The sequence below is a fragment of the Aptenodytes forsteri genome, unplaced genomic scaffold, assembly GCF_000699145.1.
Source record: "Aptenodytes forsteri isolate BGI_AS27 unplaced genomic scaffold, ASM69914v1 Scaffold7, whole genome shotgun sequence".
In the NCBI taxonomy this organism is placed as follows: Eukaryota; Metazoa; Chordata; class Aves; order Sphenisciformes; family Spheniscidae; genus Aptenodytes; species Aptenodytes forsteri.
Window position 1 is genome coordinate 642,336 of NW_008795919.1, and position 11,289 is coordinate 653,624.

An 11,289-nucleotide genomic window follows, 5' to 3' on the forward strand; every position below is an offset into this window, starting at 1 on the left:
TAAATATATCCCAGACAATTTCCTCTCCTCATTTTTAATAATATCTTTCAGCCTTAAATTAGTTTTTGAAAATATGTATTGGGATGATAGGCTTTTTATCACAACTGATAGACAATATTCATCACACCTGTGTCCTAATCCTCACAACACACGCACATTCATTACGGTAGCCCTGCATCAATTTTAACAGCACTTAATTCATTACAACTCCATTACTGCCTGTGCATGCTCCCCACAATAACTTTACCGTCGATTTGTCACCCGGGTCCCTGCAGGTGCTGTGGGCGGCTCTGGTCCCCACCCCACGTAGCTGCGGTCGCTCCTCGAGCCGTGGGACTGGAGGGAACAGCCCTGCTCAGAGCGCAAGCAGGGCTTGCTCCGGAAATCTCGGGGAGGTGACAGGTGGAAGAGCAGAAGTAAAAAAGCCCTTTTCCTCCCCAGGATCCCTTTCTCCGCTCGCTGGGCTGGGAGCATGGGTGGGTGGCCACAGCCCCTGTGGGCACAGTGAGGCCGAGGAGATGTTCTGGGGCTGTGCAGGCACGTCCTCCCATCCCCAAGCCCTGGTGAGACCGAACTGGGAGCAACAGAGACAGCCCCGTGCAGCAGACCTATGGTGCCTCTGTGCCCTCAGCGCGGTCAGGGACCCTAGGCAGAGCCTATTGCAGCAGCAGGTCCTCTAGAACGACGACTCCAGCAAATCCCAGTTTTGCAAGAAGCCTCTCTGTAAGCAGAGGCCTAAACATCAGGGCAGATGAGGAGCCACGATGCCCGCTTTGGGCCAGAGCCGAGAGCAAGAAGAGGAAGCAACATGATCTAGAGACTGGTGACAAAGAGGAAAATCACTGAAGCCTGAGAAGCTCAGCAAGTTGCATTACAATGAGTGTTGCAGAGACGGTGAAGCTGCAACATCTGTCGTGTCCCGGGAGCATGGAGTTGTCAACTCAGCAAAAAATAAATCTCGTTGGGCTAGCTGTGCGAGACCAAGGACACGACGACACGGTGCCCCGGTCCCTGTGTCAGCTCGTCTCATTCTGCGCTGTGCCCCTGCCGTTAGCCAGAGCGTAGAAGAGTAAGCACAGGATTTACACTCCTCAGTCCGCGTGCCAGGAGGTTTATGGCACCGTAAAATGGCTGGGCTCTGAACAAACACAGCTGAGCAATTCTGCACAGCCCTGTGGTTTCCAAAGCTGCTTTACGATTCCCCTTTAACGTGACCGATTCCCTTTTACCACGCTGGCTGATTAAAAGTATCGCTGGGATGGTGACAGTTCCTTCTTGCTTGGTGCACAGCGGTGCCGGGGCTCACACCCGGAGCAGGGGAGGTGGGACGAGGAGCAGGGTCCCCCATGCTCCCCCTTTACGCCATGGGCAGCCGGACTGGGAGCGCTCTCCTCCTGCTAGTCTCGCAGGCAGGAATTAGCCCAGAATTGATTAGACCCACTCTGCCAGGAAAGGAAATACCCTGCAACGCTGCTGATACCGCACATGTGGCCAGAAGAGCGCTGCCATTGAATACCTGCAGAGAAAGATTAATCAGTAATCTTTGGAGCCAAAAGGCAATTATGACTATAGCAAATAATTTCAGCCTCTGAACAGGACAAGAATATTGTCTGCGCAGGGCGATCTTGGGCAGCAGTAAAAGCAACACGGTGGTTCTGTATTTAAAATAGTATTTCTACTTCTAACCAAAAGCAAATTGTTGGGTTTTAGGACAATAATAGACAAAAAGAAGAGAAACGGTCTGACTGCAGCATCAAGGTTTAGCCAGAAAAAGGGGTGAAAAGGTAATGCCAGGTCATTAGCAGATTTAATTAGAGAAGAAAAGCTTAGCAGAGACCTTCCTTGCAGCCTGCAAGTGCCTGTCTGGATCAATTAGTTAATGGGTCCCCAGCCCATCGCGGCCACGGCCCTGCCTGTACGCTGCCGAGCCCCTGGGCTGCCCATGCCTGCCTTCACACCCACCACCGCTGGGGCAGGTTTGTCTGGAGCAAAGCTCAGCGAGAGAAGCCCAGTGGAGCTGCTGCAGGCAGAATTCGGCCCGAGAGGCCACGAGCTTTGCCCTCCAACACTGGCACCAGACTGGGGGAGTGCATCCCTCGCCTGTGGGATGCATTTTTGGAAGTGCCGGGTCCCACCAGTGCCGCTCTCGCCTGGCAGCACCAGCACAGTCGCAGCCCCTGCCCCGGCACGTCCCCTCTGGACCAGGCGGAGGCACTCCGGACCAGCCGCGCCAGCGGAGGCTTCGGGCTCCCCAAGGTGCACCTGTCCCGCATCCCAGCCCGTTCTTCCTCGTGGAGAGGGTGGCTGCCCTTGGCTGGGTCACTCACAGTCAGCACAGGCAGCGGGGCAGGAGCAGAGGTGAGCAGAGGTCTCCAGCGGAGTCATTAACAGCTTTGTTAGGATGGGAAGTGTCTGGGGTCTTTCGACATAATTAATTGGTAGGGGGTGATATGTGCAGGAGGTGTCTGCAGAGATACTCTGCTTGGGGTGCGAGGGACCACTGTGAACGCCCAGCCTCCGAAAACACTTGTGCTGTGCTGCCTCTGCACTCCTGCCCACGCTGCCTGCTGCTGCCCGCCGCCGGGGTTCACCCCCCGCACGGCAGCAGGCAGTGCCCTTCCCAGGGCTCCAGCTCTCTGCACGGAGAAACTTCCTACAGCAAACCTTAGATAAGGCAGGGAGTGTTGTGGGGAACAGATGGCAAGTGCCAGATGGATAAGGTGTCTGAGGAGGGAGATGTTATTACGTGGAGTGAGCCACAGGCTGCAATGATCTGCCCCAAACAATCAGCAATTAACTTAGGCTATTAGCAGCAAACTTTGTCTCCAAAGTTTCCTCCCTCCTCTCTTTGCCATTGGGCCTCCTCATTTCTAGGTGAGCTGGGTATCTGATGAGAAAATGAACCCGTAATTCATTCGCAGCGAGATGCCTGGTTCTTCAAACAAGCAAAAAACCACCAGAGAGGTTATTTGCCAAAAATAATGGGATTACTATCGGCCGGCACTGTCCTAAAGGGAAAGGGAAATTGGTTCTCTCTTGCAAGGGCTTTTATTTATAGTGAGCATGTGGAGCCTTGTCGCTGTTTCGTCTTGTGCTGGCACAGGCCTGGGACGTGTCCTTCCAGGGGACGCCCACAGGCAGCACCCTGGATGCTCCTCACTTCTGCAGACGTGAGCTGGTGCCTCCTCAGCACAGAGCAGTGGCAGCGGTCCCTTCCCTGCTGTGGGCTGGGACCCCCGGCTCAACCCTGCCCTGCAGCAGCTTTCCTTGGTGCTCGGAGGGAGCGTCTCCAGCCGCACGTCTCCTCCTGCCTCCTCCCTCATGGCCACCCGCTCTCAAATCCGCGTGCACCAGGGCACTGCCGGTTCCTCTGCCAGGCTGGCATTTCGGTGCGCAATGGGGGTGACACCGATGCCAGAGGGGTCCCCGGCAGACCCGGCTGCCGCCCTGCCATGCGTACCCAACGCGGGGCTCAGGCATCTGCTAATGGGGCACTTGCGCGGGAACTATTTGGGTGCTTACGTCTGAACTAGCTGGGCATACACGTGTGAACTAATTGGGCACTCATGCATAAATTAATCCGGTGCTCATGTGTGAGCACTGCAGACCCTGTAATTTATGGTCAGCACCACCCAACCTCCCCACCGTTGTCTGCACTGCCTTAGAGGGCCTAGCTGTGCCGGCCCTGGAGGGGACGTGCTTCCCGTTATCCTGAAGGTTTACGTTCTCTCAAGGCTCTGCTGGGATATAACGCACAGAAAGGCCTTGCTGCTGCCCCAGTCCCTCAGGATGCCTCCGATGTCCAGCAGCTCCGATGCAGTCTCTGAGCAGCTCTGCTCCCTGCCGCTCCCTGCGTCCCTGCTCTCACTGCTACAAGGGTGACTTCACTCTGCACCGTTTGCTGTAAAGCGCAAAGCTACTGCTTTTCAGATCTCTGCCCCTTTCTGTCTGGTGGGATAACAGCATCTCTTTTTTTATCTGCAAAAGCTGCTCGGAGCTGGCAGGACTTGGAGCTGGCAGCTCTTGGCAAGTGGTTTCCTTGTCCGGCAGGTTCCTACGGAGCTGCATCTCCCATCATCCTTGTGTGCAATAATTGAACAGCAGAAAGAGAAAGCGGGAGCATTTGTGAGCGTGAACGAGCTGTGTGCTCAGCACTGCCCTGGCCAAGCTTCCCTCCTGGGCCACACGCTCCAGACAGAAGCATTTTCAATTGCACTTTCCATCTGGCATTGATTACTGTCCAATTTCTTGTACCTTCATTTGCAGTCAGCAGAAGCGGGCTGACTGACATTGAGGGAGAACGACTCCTCAGATCCCATCAATCAAGTGTCATCAGGACCCAGCTTCCCAGGCTCGTGGGCCACAAGGTCACCCTTGGTGGGAAATCAGCTTTCCATCTGAAGCAGAGCCCTCCTCGTGCCCCTCTCCCACCGCACCCGTGGCTCGAGGGAGACCGATCTGCAAGCTGCCGTTACTCACTGCCCCCCTCCATCCCACCTCTGGACTCTTGGATAGACCATTTCGGGGGTAAGTGGGAAAAAACCTCACAACTTTTTTTCAGGAAATAGAGACAACACACGGGAACATTGGCAGTGCCGGATGCAGAGCTTCCCCTCAGGGCACCGTGTTGGGGTCCCCACTCCTCACAGGTGCATCAGCCAGCGGGGGAGCACCTCTCCCTGTGCGCGCCAGGGCGGGGGGCCAGGCCCTCTCCCCGGTGATGCCAGGCAGGCGCACACATCGCCAGCGTTTCCCCGCGAGGGGCAGGGTGCCAGTCAGGCTCAGTGAAAGCCGTCAGCCCTGCGCAAGGCAGGGAGGTGTGCAGTGAGCGCTCAAGGGACGACGCTGGCCTGGCACCGAGCGGGGAGCGCGAGCCTTTCCCTTGGGCTCCTGGCGCTCGGCCATTCGGCAGCAGCTTTTCCTTAGGAAAAGCCACAAGCGGTTAAAGGAAGGGGCCGCTCTGCTCGGCGGCTCTGCACTGACTCAGCCTCTTGGCAGAGGGCTTTCCACCGCTGCAGCTGAACGGGGAGAACAACCAGAGCCGCAGACTGCGAGGTATGAACTCAGCCTATCGCTTGTTTAGCTGGGATTTAAAGTCTGACTGTTCCCTGCTGCCTGAATTGCTGCTCGTGGGGGTACACCGAGCTCCCACGCCTCCCAGGCAGCGAGGAGCCAACCCCCCCGGCGCTGGAAGTGGGAGCCCGAGGTCTGTCTATCTCCAGCTGCTGAGCTTCGCTCACCTCGCTCCTCCAGGGAAAACCACCTTTCCTGACTACAGCCCTTCCTGCAAATCGAGTGTCTGCTCACAGCCCCGGCACCTGGGAAACACGAACCCAGCTGGTGATCTGGATCCGACCTTTGCTGTTTGTGTGGATGAGCCAAAGCCACCCGACAGTGGGAAGAGGCACGAACAGGGTTGCCCAAGCCAGCTCTTCCCTCCTCGTTTGCACACTCAGGACAGCTGAACTGGGCGAGATACGCCTCCATTGCTAATTCATGCTGCAGCAATGGAAAGAAATCCACTTACTGCTCACAGAAGGTATCATGTGCAGATGCTCATCACACCAAATTACTCTGTAGTGTTCTTCATGAAGGTGAACTGAGGCCCTTTGCAGAAGGGAAGGCCTGGAAAGGTAGAGCGCAGCAGCCATGTTTCCTAAAGGAAACCAAAGAAACAGTCTCCCAAGTTGGATTTAATTGCCGTAACAGCAAATGCACAGGGCCCTCCGGAGGGCGGGTGGACAGGCTCTGCTGTCACCACTCGCTGGAAGCCAGCCCTGCCATGAGGTCCAGCCCTGGCTAAGCACCGCACGAGCTGGCTGTTGGGGTGAGGGCTGGCTGGGGTGACAGCAGGATGGCGGGTGTGAGAGGTTCAGGGCTCCAGCAATGCAAGCGGGGACAAGCAAAAGGACAGACACCCAGCTTGTGCTGCCTGCCCACCCGCAGGACGCGCCAAGCCAGCGGCAGGTCTCTGCCCTGCCTGCTCTGCAACATGCTCCTGCCTCTCACCCTTCCACCAGCGTTTGCCTGCCTGTCCTTCCCAGATGAGCAGTGCTTAGTGATGGGCTGGGTATTCTTAAACCCAGCGACTCTCCCTGCTGATGAGGCCCTCCCAGGAGCTCCCTGCCTGCCTGCCCCAGCCCAAGAGCTGCACTGCCAGATGCTGCCTGTAATCTGCAAAGTTGGCCTGGAGAGGCTGCAATTAGTGCTCCACCTCCCAGTGCTATTTTTATGAGTGATGCAGGACAAGGATAAATTGTCCTTTTCCACTGGCTTTGTGCGTCGACACTAAGGATCGACAGTCACTTCCCCCACCCCATCCCATCCCCTGGATTCAGGGCTGCAGCCGGGTCCCGGGGGGGATCCTGAGCTCGTGCCCAGGGAAGGGGTTGCAACAGCAGCTGAGTTCTTATTAACATTTCCAGTTACTACCTCACAGCAAATGAACTAATTTCAAATTGTGTATGAAACATGTTGGCTTCCATGCTCAGTGTAGCCCTGAACTGTGCAAAATCAGCAGGGTTTGTACTTTATAAGGGAGATTGACCCATAACTAGTAAATATTGATTTTTCCCTTGAAAGCTGCTCTCAGCCAGTTGCTGCAGGGCTGCACAACACCAGCAGAACAGAAGACGACAGACACCATTAAAGCATTGGATTGCAAGAGCGTATTTTCTCTTCATGAAAATAATCACGGCTGCAGTTCAAGGTGCTCTCTCGGGGAGCACTTCGGCAGCGATAGCTCCTGCTCCGGAGGTGCTGGGAGCAGAGCCTGCATGCTTTCATGCCTTAAACACCTCGCACCCTCCTGTTTCCCCAAGTACCCTCTTCCACAGAGATGCACAAGTGTAACTGCACCCATAGTGACTCGGTGAGCACGCTGGGGCCACGTCCCTCGCCAGGACCCCCAGGCAGGAGCAGCCTGAGCCCAACAGCATTCTCCCGGGGGAGCGGGTGTCAGGCGCAGGGAATCAGTCCCTTCTCTTCGCCCTCTCCCACGGTGATTTCTGGCTCCAGAGGGGCCTTTGCCAGTTCCTTGGGAGGCAGAAGCAGCACCCGCTCCCCGTGAGCAGGGCCTGGTGCTGGGGTGAGGTGCTGTGCTGGTGGGACGGGCGCTGCCCTGGCCATGCTCCTTGGCACGGCCAGGACTGAGGGGCAGCAACCGAATTTGAGGACATGACTTCCCTATCAACTGTTTCACCCTTATTAAGGGAAATTAGATTAAATTACATTGTAGCAGGCAATAAATCTTTCCCTGGAGAGACAGGGAGGGTGCCTGGGATTTTGGTCTCCGTGTGCGATGTTGAAATTAGCGATTCTGTCTAATCTCATTTTTCAGTGTAATAATGCTTCTGGGTGAGAGGAGTGTAAAGCTCTGTGGCTTATGGGCACTAATTTTCTGAGATAAATTGAGAATTTTGTCCCTGCTCTCATCAGAGCTAGGGATGAAATTGCTCTGAAGTCTGCACCCTGTAAGCTCTGTTTCCCACTGCTGTATTTTAAGAGGACATTTACGCTTTACCCAGCTCCGATGTGACAGCCAAGCAGCGGCACCCTGCAATTCCACAGCAAGGTCCAGCCACATCAGTTTTCATATTATCTTGCTGTAAATGAGATTCACTGGACAATATGGATCTGATTTGCAGCACAGCTGTGAAAGAAATCCTGCCTTTAAGAAAGCTACCATCTATGAATAAATTGGATATACTTATTTTGGTCTCCTGACAGGCTCAAAACTTTCAGTTGCGAGGCTGTGAAAGCCAAGACCCAGCCTGCCTCAAGGGCACCTCTCATGGAAGGAAATATTTGACGAGGGCTCACAAGGGTGGTCCTTGCCAGAGGGCACTTGGCACAACCGCTTTCTCACCCTGCAGGGACAGCACCACCGCCGAAGGGAAGCTGGGCTCACGGTTCCCCTTCCAGAGGGCTGGACTATTTGGGCAATCAGCTTCCCCCTCTGTCCTCAGAGGCGTCAGACCCTCAGATCCAGGCAGCGAAGGCTGGTGCTGCCGCAGGGAGGGCAAAACCCTCCTTGTTTTGCCAGTCGGCTGCTGGCAGGAGGGATGGGCTGTGACCAAACGCCATCCTCCTTACAGCTGTGCTTGCGGCCACGCAGGAGTAACAGCGGTGGACCAGAGGACAGCAGGTACCGCACATGGGACAACCCCTTCCCCTAAGGGCCTCACCACAGAGCAGCGCAACTTCCCAGGAACTCGTCTGTATCATCAACAAATTTCCCACCCAGAAGCTAAGCTACAGCCCCTCTGGCTCTTTATACAGCTTCCCCGAGACTGAATCTTGCCAGTCAACGTACCCCTCCCTCTAAGCCATCAGGTACTTGCCAAGAGACCACCCGTCCCATCTCTGAGCATACATGCACGTGGGAAGGCAAGCAGGCATCGCAGCAAGGCTCTTCTCCCACCGCACGCCTCCAGGATTCACCCAGAGTCCTGCAGCACAATCAATTAGAGGAACACGAGCTGCAGCTTAATCCATGGCAAACAACAGTGTTTGATTTGTTTCCTGGAATCCCTGTCACACACAGTGACATGCGATACGGGATCAGCTGAAAGGCTCTAAGGTCCCACAGGGAACATCACGTTACGGCAGACGGTGATAGGCAGAGCCCGGCTGTCCGAAGCAGTGCAGACACCGTTAAACACTGCACAGTACAGCTTCCCTGCGGCGAGACGCCAGCCCGGAAAACCCACCACCACTCACATCTTCTAATTAATAAGTTTTACCTAGCTGAGTGCCCAACTGTTAAATGATGTCAGTCAGGTTAATTAAATGTTAAATCCTTCTCAGCAAAAAAACAACCAAACAAAAAACCACCCACCAAAACCTCCCACTGAAAAAGCCCACAAAGAAAGGAGGAAAAAAAAAGCAGAAGTTAAAGAAGCTTAAGCAGCATTGGCAGGCTGTGCCCCCAGCTGATGAAGGGTAATTCAAGCCTTGTAACTCTGCTCTCAGAGCATCCGTTCCATCAGCAACCACAGAAGGAGAGGTTTGATGAGCCACGGGAGGCAGCCGCAGAGCTGAATCCCTGCGCTCACCTCTGCTCCATCCATTACTTCTCTTTCCACGGGTAGACTCGCAGTTCTTCAGCGCAGCGACCACTTACCTGTCTGCGACAGGAGTCCGGCACCGTGCCAAGGAACACCACCGGCTGGGCCTCCTCACTGCTGTGTTGCAGCCTGCCAACAGCCATCAGCATCGCTGACTGTGGTTCCAAACAGCGCAGTCCCCTTCAGCAGCAGCAGGGTGAAGAGCAAGGTGAAGAACCAGCTGGCCACGTCTTGCAATTCGTGGACCAGGCAACACAGCTGGCAGCAGACCTGGGATCCATGGACTCGCCTCCCTGATGGAGATTATCTTTTTGCCTCATTAAAAACTGCACATTGCTCAGCTGCGAACCGCTGGAAGGAAGATTCAAGTTAGAGCAGAGCCAGCGTAGTGTCCCAGCTGCAATTAGGCAGCATGGAAACGCACGCTGGGACAGGAGTGGAGAGAGCACCCGTCCCCACCGAGAAAGGCCACTGAAAGCTGAGCCCTTATCGAAGGGAATAGTATAATGAATCGCAGACTTGACACTAGGAGCTTGAACTTCTCCCTGGTCCCCAGACAGCCCTCTCCGATTCACTGAGATGTGGGAACTCGTATTGAAAAGGCAGTTTGTGCACACTCTGACTAGGACAATTTGTCCTATTAAGCAAATATGTCTTTTTTGAAAATACATTTTTTCTTGTTATTTCCCTGATCCCTGAGACTTACCTGTGTTTTCAAAATGACTCTCAAATTCCACAAATGGATGAATTTTTGGCGTGCAGAATATCTTTACTGCTAGCTTCAGACACTGCAATTGAACATGAAATCTGGAGATGCAGCCTGTTCAACTAAACTCACCAAAATGGCAGGGGTTTCCAGACATGCATTTCACCTTTGAATTTGCAGTTCTCCCAATCACTTATTTAGAGAAGAAAAATGACTTATGAACTCCTCCATGCCTCTTTCAGTGATGCTAAGGAATATTTCCCCTTCTTATGCCTTGAGCTGACCCAGGAAACATGGATTTCTGGTGGAATTGTACAGGTCAGCTGAAGGAGTTGCATGTGCTGTCCTGCACCTTCAAATGAATAACTCCTGCATTGAAAAAATTGCCTAGAGACAGCTCTAATTTGTTCTAAATTATCATCCCTTCTATCAGCAAGCTGGGAATTGTCATCTATTTATTTCGTACAATGCCACTGAATCGGTGACCACCTGCAAGGTGTCCATGATGATAAACGCCTGCTTTGTATATGGAGCTATTTCTGACTGGTTGATAGTGCACATCTATCAAATTGCCTGGAAAAGCCACCTATTGGGATCATTATCTAACACAGTCCCTCTGTGGGAGTTCAATGTCAGCACATCCTGGGGTAGGTACCTCACTGGGTACCTGTTCTGCTCATTATTTCTCTAGATTAAGAGTTTCACATTTCCATTATGAATTTGGGCCGAACTTTGGACTTCTCACACCCAGAGCCAAGCTGTAGCACAAGCACTGAGAATCCCGAGCATCCTCCCAGCGCACAGCGTACTGCTGCACCCGCTTGGTGCGAGCGGGAACTCCTGTCTGGAGAGTTGGCTGGCTGAACTCCGTGCCAGCCAGGGGAAGGCAGGAATGTTTTTTTCCCTGCAGGACTGCAGTTATCCAGCACTATAAAAGCCCTGGTGAAACACAGACATGCCCTGCTACCTGCTTGCTCCCTGCTGGGTCTGTGCTGCTGAAAGTACCACCAGCTCTCCTTCTGCAGCTCGCTCTGTCCCAAGGGAAACTTATTTTGAAAGAGCTCTGGTTCAGATCAGGAGTTTTGATCTTAAAAAGTCAGTGCTCAGCAATCTTTTAGTAAACTGTCCTGTTTTCAGCTGGGACAGAGTTAATTTCCTTCCTAGTAGCTGGTACAGTGCTGTGTTTTAGATTTAGGATGAGAATAATGTTGATAACACACCAATGTTTTAGTTGTTGCTAAGTAGTGCTTACACTAGCCAAGGACTTTTCAGCTTCCCACGCTCTACCGACTGAGAAGGCTGGAGGTGCACAAGAAGCTGGGAGGGGGCACAGCCAGGACAGCTGACCCAAACTGGCCAAAGGGACATTCCATACCATGTGACGTCATGCTCAGTACATAAACTGGGGAAAGCTGGCCAGGGGGGGCTGCATGGGGACTGGCTGGGCATCGGTCGGCGGGTGGTGAGCAATTGCACTGTGCATCACTTGCTTTGTATATTCTTCTTCTTATTATT